The sequence below is a fragment of the Leucoraja erinacea genome, chromosome 4, assembly GCF_028641065.1.
Source record: "Leucoraja erinacea ecotype New England chromosome 4, Leri_hhj_1, whole genome shotgun sequence".
In the NCBI taxonomy this organism is placed as follows: domain Eukaryota; kingdom Metazoa; phylum Chordata; class Chondrichthyes; order Rajiformes; family Rajidae; genus Leucoraja; species Leucoraja erinaceus.
In genome coordinates, this window is record NC_073380.1 from 28,097,978 (window position 1) to 28,113,126 (window position 15,149).

Genomic DNA, 15,149 nt, shown 5'->3' on the forward strand with positions numbered 1-15,149 from the left:
TGTGTTGGAAGGTTCAAGAGACTAGTACTCCGCTGAATAAAGAATTGATTTCAACAGCAACAAGTGTTTGAGTCAAGTCGACTTTAGAATGACAGAAGAACTCAGTTTAACACAATCAAGCCATTACACAAGTCCAACAGGTAGTACAAAGAACAAAAAATAACCAGAGTGCAGAATATAGCATTGTCACATTAGAGAGTTAAAGTTGCAGGGAAAATGTAGGTAAAAAATTGCAGGAGCCTCAATGATATAGGTTGGGATATCGGGGCCACACTCTTTAACAAATGAGAGGAAAGTTCAGTAATCTGATAACAGCGGGGAATTAGCTGTTTCTGGATCTTCTGGTTCATGTTTTCAAGCTTTATCTTCTGCTTGATGGGAAAGGAGAGAGGAGGGAATGACCGGGATGTAAATCTGTGGTTCTTTTGTAGATGTTGGTAAGAGTCTTTGGAGATGTGCCCAATTTTCTTTGTCTTCTGGGGAAGTAGAGGAGTAGGTGTGCTCTCTTGTCCATACCTTCAATGTAGTTATTCCAAGACAAATAGTAGGTGATATTTATTCCTCGAACTTGAAGATCTGGGCCTTCTCAAATGAGACAGCTTTGGGATGTATGTGTACACCATCTCATTTGAAGTTAATACCTAGCTCCTTTGTCTCCTCAATCAGTACCCCGTTCCTGCCTTCTCTCCATATCCCTTAACTACACTATCCCTAAGAGCTCTATCTAACTCTCTCTTGAAAGCATCCAGAGAACCAGCCTCCACCGCACTCTGAGGCAGAGAATTCCACACACTCACAACTCACTGTGTGAAAAAGATGTTCCCTCTTCTCCATTCTAAATGGCTTACCACTTATTCTTAAACTATGGCCCACTGGTTCTGGACTCCCCAACATTGGGAACATGTTTCCTGCCTCTAGCGTGTCCAAACCCTTAATAATCTTATATGTTTTAATAAGATCCCCTCTCACCCGTCTAAATTCCTGAGTATACAAGCCCATCCGCTCCAATTTATTAACATATAACAGTCCGGCCATCCCGGGAATAAACGTTGTGAACCTATGCTGCACTCCCTCAATAGCAAGAATGTCCTTCCTCAAGTTTGGAGACCAAAACTGCACACAATACTCCGGGTGTGATCTCGCTAGGGGCCTGTACAACTGCAGGAGGACCTCTTTGCTCCTATACTCAACTCCTCTTGTTATAAAGTCCAACATGCCATTCGCTTTCTTCACTGCCTGCTGTACCTGCATGTTTACTTTCAGTTGCTGATGAACAAGAACACCCAGATCCCGTTGTACTTCCCCTTTTCCCAACTTGACACCATTTAGATAATAATCTGCCTTCCTGTTTTTGACACCAACGTGAATAACCTCACATTTATCCACATTAAACTGCATCTGCCATGCATCTGCCAACTCACCCAACCAGTCCAAGTCACCCTACATCTTCATAGCATCCTCCTAACAGTTCACACTGACACCCAGCTTTGTGTCATCTGCAAATTTGCTAATGTTACTTTTAATCCCTTCATCCAAATCATTAATATATATTGTAAATAGCTGCGGTCCCAGCACCGAGCCTTGCGGTACCCTACTAGCCACTGCCTGCCATTCTGAAAGGGACCGGTTAATTCCTACTCTTTGTTTCCTGTCTGCCAACCAATTTTTTATCCATGTCAGCACCCTACCCCCAATACCATGTGCTCTAATTTTGCCCACTAATTTCCTATGTGGGACCTTATCAAATGCTTTCTGAAAGTCCATGTACACTACATCCACTAGCTCTCCCTTGTCCATTATCCTGGTTACATCCTCAAAAAATTCCAGAAGATTAGTCAAGCATGATTTCCCCTTCGTAAATCCATGCTGACTTGGACCGATCCTGCTACTGCTATCAAAATGTGCCGCTATTTCATCTTTTATTATTGACTCCTGCATCTTCCCCACCACTGATGTCAGGCTAACTGGTCTATAATTCCCTGTTTTCTCTCTGCCGCCTTCTTAATGAATGGGACAACATTAGCTACCCTGTCATTGTGCCATCTGGTAAATGGAGTTAGAACACAATTTGGCTGTACAGTCGTGAGTATAGTAAGGGGCTGAGAACACATCCTTGCAAGGCACTGGTGTTGAGGATTATTGTGGAGAATGTTTTGTTGCCTATCCTCACTGATTGTGGTCTATGGGTCAGGAAAGGATCCTCGGTATGCTGTGAGCAAGTCACTGAAAGCCTGCAGGCAAACGCATCAAGCTATTAAGATAGCAAATGGAATGTCAACTTTAATTTGAGGATTCAATGTCAGAGTAAGGAAGACTTACTGTATTTGTGTTGAGTCATGATGTCTTTGCCAAAGAGAAAATGTATTTGGTGTGGAGGAAATGCAGCGAAATTTCAGTGGACTGGTTGCAGTGACACCAGATTCACCAATGTGAGGAGAGTTTGTATGCTGGGACAGTACAGGAGTATTAAAGAATGAGAGGAGATCTAATTGAACCTTACTGTGATCAATGAGCAGGCTGAAGGGTCAACGGCCATAGTCTCAGTCTCACAGCAAAGAATGAAACAATGAGACATTTATTTGCTCAGAGATGGTGGATAATCTTTGAATTACATTGGTGGCTATGGGATCTCAGTAAGTGTTCATCCAAAACGGAGATCAATAGACTTCCAAACATTAGGGGAAATTATGGATGTCAGGATACTGCAGAAAAGGTTAGCTATGCAGAACAGTCTTGAAGGGCTAGTTGGCCTTTTTTTTTAATGTTCTTCCACCTCTGAACTAAATACTCTTGTGGTCTTGACTCATGATCCAGAGACATGAGATCTAATCCCGTAATAGTTCAGGAGAACTTAAATTCAGTTCGTTTTTCTGGCTGGCTGATGCAATTTTGTCTTTACCTAATCTTCTATTCACGCTACAGTAGAAGTTACCTAAGAGATAGTCTGAAGGAAGGATTGATCGAGAGGGATGAATGAGACCAGAGGAGAGAAGAAAAGAAGAAACAATTATAGGACTATATGACGGTGAACATTGCTTTCGCTGGAGATTAAAAGTAAAAGAGAATACTAGTAGAGGCCACCCGGACAGGAAACATCTGAGAGGGAGAACTATTTTTGGATAAAAAAGGTTTACATGTTGATAACCAGTTTTGAAATAAACTGGGTGGTAATCTGAAATTGTTTAATTCAATGAGTCCCAAGGGCTGTAACATGCTTAGAAGCAAGATGAGATGCTGTTCATTGAAGATATATTGGTCTTTGGAGCAGTCTCAAGAGTTGAAGGGCAGAGGTATCATTGTGGGATGGACGATTAAAATGGCAGGCATTTGAAAGCTTGGTGACATCATTGTGAATTGCATAGAGGTATTCTGCGAAATTGGCACTCAACTGCAATTGGTTTCTTCATTACGAGGAGATCACATTGCGGATACTGAATACATACACAATATTGGAAGAGGTGAAAGTGAATCTTCAACAGTAAAGAATATTGGATCCCCAGATTGTGTGAAGGGAAGAGTTAGATAGATGGGTATTGCATCTCCTGTAGTTAGATAGGAAGCTATGGTGAGAGGAGGAATGGTGTTGATGAAGATGAAATCATGAATCAGAGAGTTGTTTGGTTTAGAGATACAGCATGGAAACAGGCCCATCGGCCCACCGAGTCTGCACCGACCAGCGATCCCCGCACACTAACCCAATCCTACACACACTAGGAATAATTTCCACTTGTACCAAGCTAATGAACTGACGAACCTGTACATCTTTGGAGTGGGAGGAAACCGAAGATTGCGGAGAAAACCCATGCAGGTCACAGGGTAAACGTACAAACTCCGTACAGCCAACACCCATAGTCGGGATCGAACCCGGGTCTCCGGCTCTCCAAGCACTGTAAGGCAGCAACTCTACCGCTGCGCCACCGTGCCACCATTGTGTGGAGGGAACAATTCTTTATGGAATGTTGGCAGGGGAGAGGTTGATGTGTATGGAAGTTGCATCTTGTGAAGGTAGCAGGAATTATGTTCTATTGTATATGGAGCGGAAGAAGAGCCCTATATTTGCGTTGAGCGAAATGGGATGAGAATAGCATGTACCAAGAATGGAACCAATACATCTGGCATCTCAGGTGGAGGATAAGTTGCATTTAAGGCAAGTAAAATACATTTCGGAAGCACTGGTAATCAGTGTTGTCAGCACAGATTTCAGGGAAATTGGGGAAGTCAATTAATTTCTTGGTGCCATAACTTGAAACCAATGATTAGACATTGACCTGAAATTGTTAAACTGAGTTATTTTGTCAGTCCAATTCAAGAAAACTTGATTCAAACCATTGCTGCTAAAACCAATTCTTTATTCTGACAGCGCTGGATAATTCTTTAAACTTTCGAACAGAGCTAGAAACTCTGGGGCAGGTCGAAAGAACTACTTCTTTGGTACAAAAGTAACACATTATATAGGTATTAGACAATTATGGTACAGAAGGAGTGGCAAACTATTAACCAATCATTATGGTTTACCATACATTTAGCTTATTTGCATTAACCAATCAACTAAATCCTTCCCAGTGATTGACAACACGTATAGTCACATGATTTTCCCTTTTCTGGCCTCTTTGCAACTCTTTTTCCCTCTGTCGTTTTCTTTAACCTCTTTGCTCAAAATCATTTAATTTCAATGAAGTAAAACCACAGAAGTATAAAACTAATTCTCAGAGACCACCTCTCAGAATATAAAATACACGTATATTTTCACTTTGGAAAAGAAAGTTATTTCACTTTGGAAAAGAAAGTTATTTCTAAAACTTCAGATTTAAACAAAGTCTAATACTTACAATCCTAATTAAAACACGATACACTTCACAAATAATTTCTCTACTTCATAGTTAAAATACAGCTACTTATAATAATAATAATAATAATAATAATAATAATGTTTATTTATATAGCACTTTTCAACAAAACCAGTATTTGAACCAAAGTGCTTTACAGAGATTGATTAAATTAATTGAACAGATCAAATGCCAATAAATCCATACAAAACAAAAAAGAGAAAAAGAGAAAAAAGACACAGAACAGTACACTATAGAAATCAACATTAAACGTCCCCCCACAGCAGAATTCACTGTGAGGGAAGGCACTAAAAATACCCAGTTCTCCCCCTCATAGTCCACCCGAGGTCGGGGCCTATATCTGGCCTCCTCAGCCAGCCCGGTGTTTTCAGGCCCTCTTGCCGCGAAGCTGGATCATCGGCGTCTGGTGAACATCCTTCAGCGGCTTGGACTGAAGCGGCCGCTTCCTCCCCGAAGACGGCAATGATCAAAGTTCACAGGCCGCGCCGGCCGGACCTCCGACTCCGGCGATACCTCCGACTCCGGCGATCTCGGATCCCAGGCTCCGCGGTGCTGTAAATCCAGTGCCGCCCGCCCACGGCTGGACGCTCTGTAGCCGCAGCTCAACGACGTTGCAGTCGGCGGTCACAGTGCCCCGGAGCTTACCGCAAGGCGACCCGGTAAGGCATCGCCCGCTCCACGTTGGTGTCCCAACATCTACACCGCCGACGAAGCTGTAGTCCCGCCAGGAAACGCCGCTCCAGCGCTGCTCCAGCTCGATGGTAGGCCGCACAGAGAGGACGAAGATGCGGTTCGGAGAAAAACCGCATCTCCGACCAGGTAGGACTGGGGTTAAAATAGTTTCCCCCTTCCCCTCCCCCCACCCACCACATAAAAGAAGACCTCCAAGAAACATTTTGGACGGACAGGACTAAAAATAAAAATAATTATGGATTAAATATGCATTTTGCCCCATTCTTACAAAGTGGTAAGGACTTAATTTTTTTCTACAATCCCCAACCACACAAAGGCCACTAATTGTCACACTTGATAAATTATAATTGCTCTTCCCAAGCTCGGGTCTAGTTTCATTCTGAATTACAACCTCCCCCTTCTATCTCTGGACGAAAGGAATGTAAGGCCTCCTCACTAATAGCATTCCACACAGCAAATGGAAGATTATCAAAACAGTTACTTTCTCAGTTTTCTATAAACATAAGAAACCACCCTTATACAAAGGTCACACAACCATCACCTATGCCTTATCTCGTATCTCAACATAAATACATTTAAACAGCACAAACCAGATCACAGACTATTATCTAGCCTTGGCGCCCAAGACCCAATATAGACAATCATAAATCCCCTTTATGGCACACCTGAGCTCAAAGATGTGTCACAAAGAAAGGACACATGATGCTCATGCCCTGAGAAGAAACCCATCAATAACCTGTACTCTAAACACCAAACTAAACCAAATACAACTTCTGACAGCGTTATAGCTGCTTCAAAGCAAACAAAGCTATGCTCAACATCTCCATGTTATGATAAGCCATCTGTTCTCCTGTGTGTGTGTTCATTGCACTTTATTTCTTTGTGGGGCTATATTTCTGAAAACTTCAGCTCCAAGTCCTTCTCTTGCAACTTAACATAAGTTCCTCACATAAAAGTTATCATCTGAGCAATTCTATTGTATAATATTTCCTCAAAATACTAACTTTGTTTCACTCTCTCCGTAGATAATACCACTTGATACACCCAGTGTTTTCAAAACAGACCCTTGGGAGGGAGGGAGGTGTCGGTCAGTGGCGGGAGTAGGGGGGGTGGGGGGGACTGAGTATAGATCGTGGTGATTGGAGGAGGGAGACGTGCCAAAATACTCTCGGCAGCCCTGCACCGCAGACAGGATTGATCCCGGTCTCTGGCGCTGCAATCGCTGCCGAACCGCCACAGGACCATCCCCGTCCCCACCCGAGAGCCCCCTCCCCCCCCCCCCCCCCCCCCCCCTCTACCTCCCTCCACTGACCTACCTACACCCCTCCTCCAAGGGTCTGTGTTGAAAGCTCGGTTGACAGAGTGGCAGCAGCGGCCTTTATCAGGCCGGGCCGGGTGGGGTGCAGGAGGAGGAGGAGATGGAGCCGCCGTCGCTGCTGCTGTGTGGGGCCCGTCATTCGCTCTGACCCTCCGTCACGCCACACTTAGCATCTTTCCCACAACCGGGAGGCCAGACGGGAGCGGTGCCCACAGCCAGTGCAGACAAGCAGCGCTAAACCCAGCTCACTCTGCCTGTCCCTGTCTGGATTGAGACAGGGCTGTAGCCGAGACAGGCACAGTTGAGCTGCATTTAGCGCTGGCTTGAGCTGAAATTACCGCCCACGGAAGTGTGTGTATGTGTGTATGCGCGCGTGGCCGCCAAGATATTCTGTCCCCCGGTCCCCTCCATATTTTGATAGCGATTTGCGCGATGATGCCGGTGTTGTCCAAGGAGCGCTGACCTTCCTTCCCTCTTCCCCCCTCCCTCCCCCCCCCCCCCCTCTCCCCCCCTCTCTCTCTCTCTCTCTCTCTCTCGCTCGCTCGCTCTCGCTCTCTCTCACTCTCTCTCTCCTCCTCCCCCCCTCTCCCCCTCTGAATGTACGGTAATGTGGCGTCTTGACGCCTTTAAATATATTACCAAAAGAACATTTGCTGCATTTATGTCCTTTGCCCATCTCTTGTTAGTTAGTGTAATGTTTAAGCTGTCAGATGGGTATAGTCAGTTTTAACAGCTATTATCATAAAATGCCTTTAGAAAATTCCTTGCAACCTGTATATTTTGTTGTGGATAAATTATGTGGGCAGCGAGAGTGTTTCTGTACCAATAGCAATAACGACCCATGCTATGGCCATGATAATTTTCATGATAATTTTCGGTCCTTCACAGAAAACATGCTTGCATCAATCTGTAGTGTGCATGGTTAAGCATATATGTTATCATGGTCCAGGATTTATTGACACAGGTTGATCGTACGCTGAATAATCCACATTTTTGTTTGGAAGTGGAAAGAAATAATAAAAATTGCATTCATTGCAATGTGTAAAAAGAGTTGAGATACTGTATTATAATTTTGCTGCATGTCATTGTGGTATATATCATGTCTTGATTGGTGAATATGTTAGTTTGTGACTTTATTTGAAGCAGAAATAAAATGTGAATGCTTCATTGAGCATAATTCCGACTGGTAACTACGCACTTCGTCCGAGCACGTGCGTCTGAAATGCAGTGTCTGGCAGAGGCAGTTTCAATGGCAAGATTCAAAATCGAATTGAACTGCCATTTGAATGGGAATCTCCAGTAAACTTAGTTTACTCATCAAATGGAAAGGTCATATTTGGATCTTTCATGTTCTGTTATGTGGCTGATACACGCCGATAGGATCAATTTATTTATGATTAAGGAGAGGGAGGGGGGGGGTAGAGGGAGAGGGGGAGGGGGTAAAGAGGGAGGGGGGTGGGTAGAGGGGGGGGGGTAGAGAGTAGGGTGGGGGTAAAGAGGGAGGGGTAGAGAGGGGGGGGGAGTAGAGAGTAGAGGGGTAGGTGGAGGGTGTAGAGAGGGAGGGGGTAGAGAGAGAGAGAGGTAGAGGGGGCAGAGGGGGTGGGTGTGAGGGTAGGTAGATAGGGAAGGAGGGAAGGTAGAGAGGGTGGGAGTGAGGGTAGATAGGGATGGGGTAGAGAGGGGAGGGATGGGGGAGAGAGCAAGGGGGTGGGGAGGGATGGGGTAGAGAGAGGGAGGGTAGAGAGGGAGGGAGGGTAGAGATGGAGGGAGGATAGAGAGGGAGGGGAGTAGAGAGGGTGTTAGTGAGGGAGGGGGTAGGGAAGGTTGTTAGTGAGGGGCATCTCCCTCCTCCAACCCCCCCCCCACCCCCTCCCAATCTCCCTCTACCACCCCATTCCCCACCCCCATGTCCCCCTACTGAGTTGTGTACAGGTCACCTAACAGTAATAGTGGAGTTGGGGATGGCATCAAACAGGAAATTAGAAATGCGTGCAACAAAGGTAAAACTGTTATAATGGGTGACTCCAATCTACATATAGATTGGGTGAATCAAATTGGCAGGGGTGCTGAGGAAGAGGAATTTTTGGAATGTATGCGGGATAGTTTTCTAAACCAACATGTAGAGGAACCAACGAGAGAGCAGGCTATTCTAGACTGGGTATTGAGTAATGAGGAAGGGTTAGTTAGCAGTCTTGTTGTGAGTGGCTCCTTGGGCAAGAGTGACCATAATATGGTTGAGTTCTTCATTAGGATGGAGAGTGACATAATTAACATGTGACAACAAACGAGGGTTCTGAACTTAAAGAAAGGTAACTTTAAGGGTATGAGATGTGAATTGGCCAAGATAGACTGGCAATTGATTCTTAAAGGGTTGACGGTGGATATGCAATGGAAAGTATTTAAAGACTGCATGGATGAACTACAACAATTGTTCATCCCAGTTTGGCAAAAGAATAAATCAGGGAAGGTAGTGCATCCGTGGATAACAAGGGAAATCAGGGATAGTATCAAAACAAAAGATGAAGCGTACAAATTAGCCAGAAAAAACAGCCTACCAGTGGACTGGGAGAAATTCAGAGTCCAGCAGATGAGGACAAAGGGCTTAATTCGGAAAGAGAAAATAGATTATGAATGAAAACTGGCAGGGAACATAAAAACTGACTGCAAAAGTTTTTATAGATATGTGAAGAGAAAAAGATTAGTTAAAACAAATGTAGGTCCCTTGCAGTCAGAAACAAGTGAATTGATCATGGGGAACAAGGACATGGCAGACCAATTGAATAACTACTTTGGTTTTGTCTTCACTAAGAAGGACATAAATAATCTGCCGGAAATACTAGGGGACCGGGGGGTCAAATGAGATGGAGGAACTGAGTGAAATCCAGGTAGCTGGGAAGTGGTGTTAGGTAAATTGAATGGATTAAAGGCCGAAAAATCCCCAGGGCCAGATAGGCTGCATCCCAGAGTACTTAAGGAAGTAGCCCCAGAAATATTGGATGCATTAGTGATAATTTTTCAAAACTCTTTAGATTCTGGAGTAGTTCCTGAGGATTGGAGGGTAGCTAATGTAACCCCACCTTTTAAAAAGGGAGGGAGAGAGAAAACGGGGAATTACAGACAGTCTAACATCGGGAGTGGGGAAACTGCTAGTCTGTTATTAAAGATGGGATAGCAGCACATTTGGAAAGTGGTGAAATCATTGGACAAAGTCAGCATGATTTATTTTTATTTTTATTTTTTTAATTTTATTTTTATTAGCCGTACAGTAACTTACATTAATACACATCACATATATCTTATTACATTATGTTGTACCACTTCATTTTTTGAGCGTTGAGATAGAAATAAAAGAAGTAAGGAAAGTAAGCAAGAATCGTGAAGGTGCAGGAAAGTGTTGGGAGAAGAAAGCCCCTTAGGGAAGGAATTAGAGAAGGATGTAAAGAAAGGAAATAAGACCCTAGAAAGAAAAGAAAAAAAGAAGAAAGGAAAAACAATCGCTCTATTGTAAGTCAAAACTTCGCAAAAAAGGATATACCAACCGTGTTTTTATTAAAAATTTATTTTATACCCCCCGTTACCAGATCCTGGTACCCTTTATATTTTAACTTACTATTGCACCTTATGCTTGTAATAGTTCCGTAAATGCAGACCACGTCTTTTGGAAGTGATCTGCCTGCTAGGAGGATTCTCATCTCTTCCAAGTGTAGTGTTTCGAACATGTTTGAAATCCACATTTTTTTTGTTGGTATTGGACCATTTTTCCAAAATTTGAGTATAAGCTTTTTTCCCCATTATTAGCCCATAATTAAGTAAGTTCTTTTGAAACATATTTAATTCGGGGTTACCTTCCGATATTCCAAAAATGATCCATTCTGCTTTTGGTACCATTTTTATTTTAAATAATTTTGTGAAGATTTCAAATATTTCGTTCCAGAATTTTTTAATTTTTATACAACAAACAAAATAGTGCGCTATGTTAGCTTCTTGTGACTGACATTTATCACAAATGGGTGAGACATTGGGGAAAAGTTTATTTATTTTAGTTTTTGAATAATATAGTCTATGTAATGTTTTATATTGGATTAGCGTATGTCGTACGTTGATCGAGCATTTATGCACATATAGTAAGTGTTTACTTCAGCTCTCTTTTGAAATTTTTATAGCCAGTTCTTGTTCCCAGTCTCTTCTAATACTATCGGTTGTAGGTATTTCTATATTCAAAATAATATTATATAAGTATGATATTAGATTTGCTGATTCAGCCTTTATCTTCATGGCTTCATCCAATTAGTCTGGGGGCATGTTATGATAGTCTTTTGTGTATTTTTTCAGATAGTCACGGATTTGAAGATATTTGAAATATTGATTATTTTTCAAATTATATTTCAGTTGTAATTGTTGAAATGGTAATAATTTTCCTAATTCATACAAGCCTCCGAGCGTTTTGATTCCCGTTCTTTCCCATTGTGTAAATGATTTATCTATAATTGAGGGTTTAAACGAAGGGTTATTGACTATTGGCATTAAAAGAGATAGATTTCTTAATTTTAAGTTCTGTTTTATTTGTTTCCAAGTTTTAATTGTACTCGGTATCATTGGATTTTTATTATAATTTTTGTTATTCAAATTCATTGGTGAGAGGAGAGTCGCTCCTGTATTACACGGAGCGCAGTCCTCTCTCTCCATTACAATCCAATCCACCCGCTGGGCAGATTTGAATCAGCAGGTGAATCATATTTTTAATATTTACTGCCCAATTATAGTACATAAAGTTAGGGAGCGCTAGACCACCCATCTCTTTTGGTTTACTAAGGTGTGCTCTTTGTATTCTGTGGCATTTATAATCCCATATAAAGTTTGTAATGTCTGAGTAATTTTTTGAAAAACTTTTTTGGAAGATATATTAGAATTGATTGAAATAAATATAGGATTTGTGGTAAAAAAATCATTTTTATAGCATTTATTCGACCTATTAAAGGCATCAGAAGCGTTTTCCAGAATTTAATTAGATTATTTAATTTCTTATGTAAGGGGCTATAATTGGCATTAAACATACCGTGATAATTTCTAGTGATTTCAATTCCTAAATATTTAAATTTTTCTGTGGCTATTTTAAAGGGGAATTTCAAAAGATGTGTTGAGTCTTTCGGTTTTATCGACATAATTTCACTTTTTGTTCCAGTTTATTCTGTATCCTGAGAAAGATCCAAAGTCCTCAATTAGATTTAATATGTTTGGTATACTGATTTGGGGTTTTGTGATATACAGTAGTACATCGTCTGCGTATAAGGATATTTTGTTATTTGAATATTTTGTATTATAACCGTAAATGTCCGGGTGTGTTCTAATTTTTTCAGCTAAAGGTTCAATTACCAGAGCAAATAACAGCGGTGATAATGAACATCCTTGTCTATTACCCCTTGATAGTTGGAATTTCATAGATAGTATATTATTAGTTAATATTCTAGCCGTGGGTTTGTTATATAATAATTTTATCCATGCGATGAAGTTCTCTCCCATTTGAAATTTTTGCAATACTTTAATCATATAATCCCATTCTACTTCATCAAACGCTTTTTCTGCGTCCAATGAAATGATAGATAACTCTTGTTCTTGAGATTTGTGAGAGTGCATTATGTTAAACAGACGACAGGTTATTAAATGAATGTCTCTTAGGTATAAATCCTGTTTGATCCTTATTTATTAATTTACTGACATATTGACTTAGTCTTCTAGCTAGTATTTTCGCTAATATTTTTTGATCTGTATTTAACGAAGCAATAGCTCTATATGAGCCTGGTTTTTCTATATCTTTATCTTTTTTAAGTATTAATGTGATCGTTGATTCTGCTAGTGTTTCAGGTAAGGTATGTTCTTTAAAAGCGTATGTATACATTTTCTGTAGACGTGGGGTCACTGTGTCGTAAAAACATTTATAAAATTAATTACTGAATCCGTCTGGTCCTGGTGTTTTTCCATTCTTAAGTGTGTTTATTGTGTCTTCTATTTCCTTAGCTGTAATTTGTGCTCCCAGTTCCTCTTGTTCCTTCAATTCTAGTTTTGGAAGGTTACAATCGTCCAAAAATTCTGAAACTTTATTATTGTCTATTAGCGTTTTCGATGTGTATAAATTCTTATAATATTGAGCAAATCTTTTATTGATATCATTAGGTAGTGTTAATAATTCCCCTCTATCTGATTTAATCTTTAAAATTGCATGATCTTTTTCGCGTTTTATCAGTTGGCGTGCCAAAGGTTTATGGGGTTTATCCCCAAATTCAAAATGTTCTTGTTTTGTAACTTGTAATAATCTTATAATCTTCTCTGATAATAATTTATTTAGCTTAAATTTCAGTATTAAAATTTTATTATGTTTATCCATAGTTGGATCTTTAGCATTATCTATATCTAGTTGTCTGATTTGTTCTTCTAATTGTCTTTGTTCATTTTTATTCTTTTTGTTTTGAAAAGCTTGATACGAGATAATGACTCCTCTAATAAATGCTTTGAAAGATTCCCATAATAAAGTGGCCGATATATCTGGTGTATCATTTATCTCAAAAAATAGATCCATCTGTTTTTTTAGATATATACTCCCTTGTGGGTCTTTCAAAATTTGCGAGTTAAACCTCCAGAACGATTTGTTCGTAGAGATTCCTTCCAATTTTAAAACAAAAGTTAGCGGGGAGTGATCTGAAATCGTATTGGTGTGGTATTTAGGGTTCATAGTATAAGGGATTAGTTTTGAATCCACTAGGAAGTAGTCTATACGCGAGTATGTTTTATGTACCATTGAATAAAACGAGTATTCCCTTCCAGTCGGGTTCGCGATCCTCCAAACGTCTGCTATATTTGTATTTTTTATATATGTATTTAAGAGTTCACTAGTTTTAGATTTCATATTACCTTTGTTTTTGCATCGATTTATCTAAGTACGGATCTAAAGCACAGTTGAAGTCACCTCCAATTATAACATTTTGGTAGTTAAATTCTGCAATATTATTCAGGATTTTATTAAAAAATTGTGGATTATCAAAATTGGGCGCATATATGTTTACCAAAGTGATTGGCGTAGCATGAATCTCTCCTGTGACTATAAGGTATCTCCCTTCCTTATCTGATATAATATTCTTTGATTTGAATGGCATTCCTTTGCGAATAATAATTGCGGTGCCTCTGGATTTCGATGTATATGAGGAGTGAAATGTTTGGCCTATCCATTTCGCCCTCAATCTCATCTGGTCTTGATGTTTAAGGAGCGTTTCTTGTAAAAAAGAAATGTCTGTGTTATATGATTTCAGAATGGATTTATGAAAGGTAAATCATGTCTGACGAACCTTATAGAATTTTTTGAGGATGTAACTAGTAGAGTGGATAAGGGAGAACCAGTGGATGTGTTATATCTGGACTTTCAGAAGGCTTTTGACAAGGTCCCACATAAGAGATTAGTATGCAAACATAAAGCACATGGTATTGGGGGTTCAATATTGATGTGGATAGAGAACTGGCTGGCAGACAGGAAACAAAGAGTAGGAGTAAATGGGTCCTTTTCAGAATGGCAGGCAGTGACTAGTGGGGAACTGCACGGCTTGGTGCTGGGACCCCAGCTATTTACAATATGTATTAATGATTTGGACGAGGGAATTGAGTGCAACATCTCCAAGTTTGCGGATGACACAAAGCTGGAGGGCATTGTTAGCTGTGAGGAGGATGCTAGGAGACTGTAAGGTGACTTGGATAGGTTGGGTGAGTGGGCAAATGCAGTATAATGTGGATAAATGTGAGGTTATCCACTTTGGTGGCAAAAACAGGAAAGTAGACTATTACCTGAATGGTGGCCGATTGGGAAAAGGGGAGATGCAACGAGGCCTGGGTGTCATGGTACACCAGTCATTGAAAGTAGGCATGCAGGTGCAGCAGGCAGTGAAGAAAGCGAATGGTACGTTGGCATTCATAGCAAATGGATTTGAGTATAGGAGCAGGGAGGTTCTACTGCAGTTGTACAGGGTCTTGGTGAGACCACACTTGGAGTATTGCGTGCAGTTTTGGTCTCCTAATCTGAGGAAGGACATTCTTGCCATAGAGGGAGTACAGAGAAGGTTCACCAGACTGATTCCTGGGATGGCAGGACTTTCATATGAAGAAAGACTGGATGGACTCGGCATGTACTCGCTAGAATTTAGAAGATTGAGGGGGCATCTTATAGAAACGTACAAAATTCTTAAGGGTTTGGACAGGCTAGATATTGTTCCCGAGGTTGGGGACTGAACAAGGGGTCACAGTTTAAGGAT

At 41.0% G+C, this 15,149-nt stretch overlaps 1 protein-coding gene across 1 annotated transcript in view; it reads left to right on the forward strand.

The window, feature by feature from the left end:
* The window catches only part of LOC129696222 (focal adhesion kinase 1-like), a 425,097-nt gene that overhangs the window by 25,563 nt on the left and 384,385 nt on the right, over nt 1-15,149 (forward strand).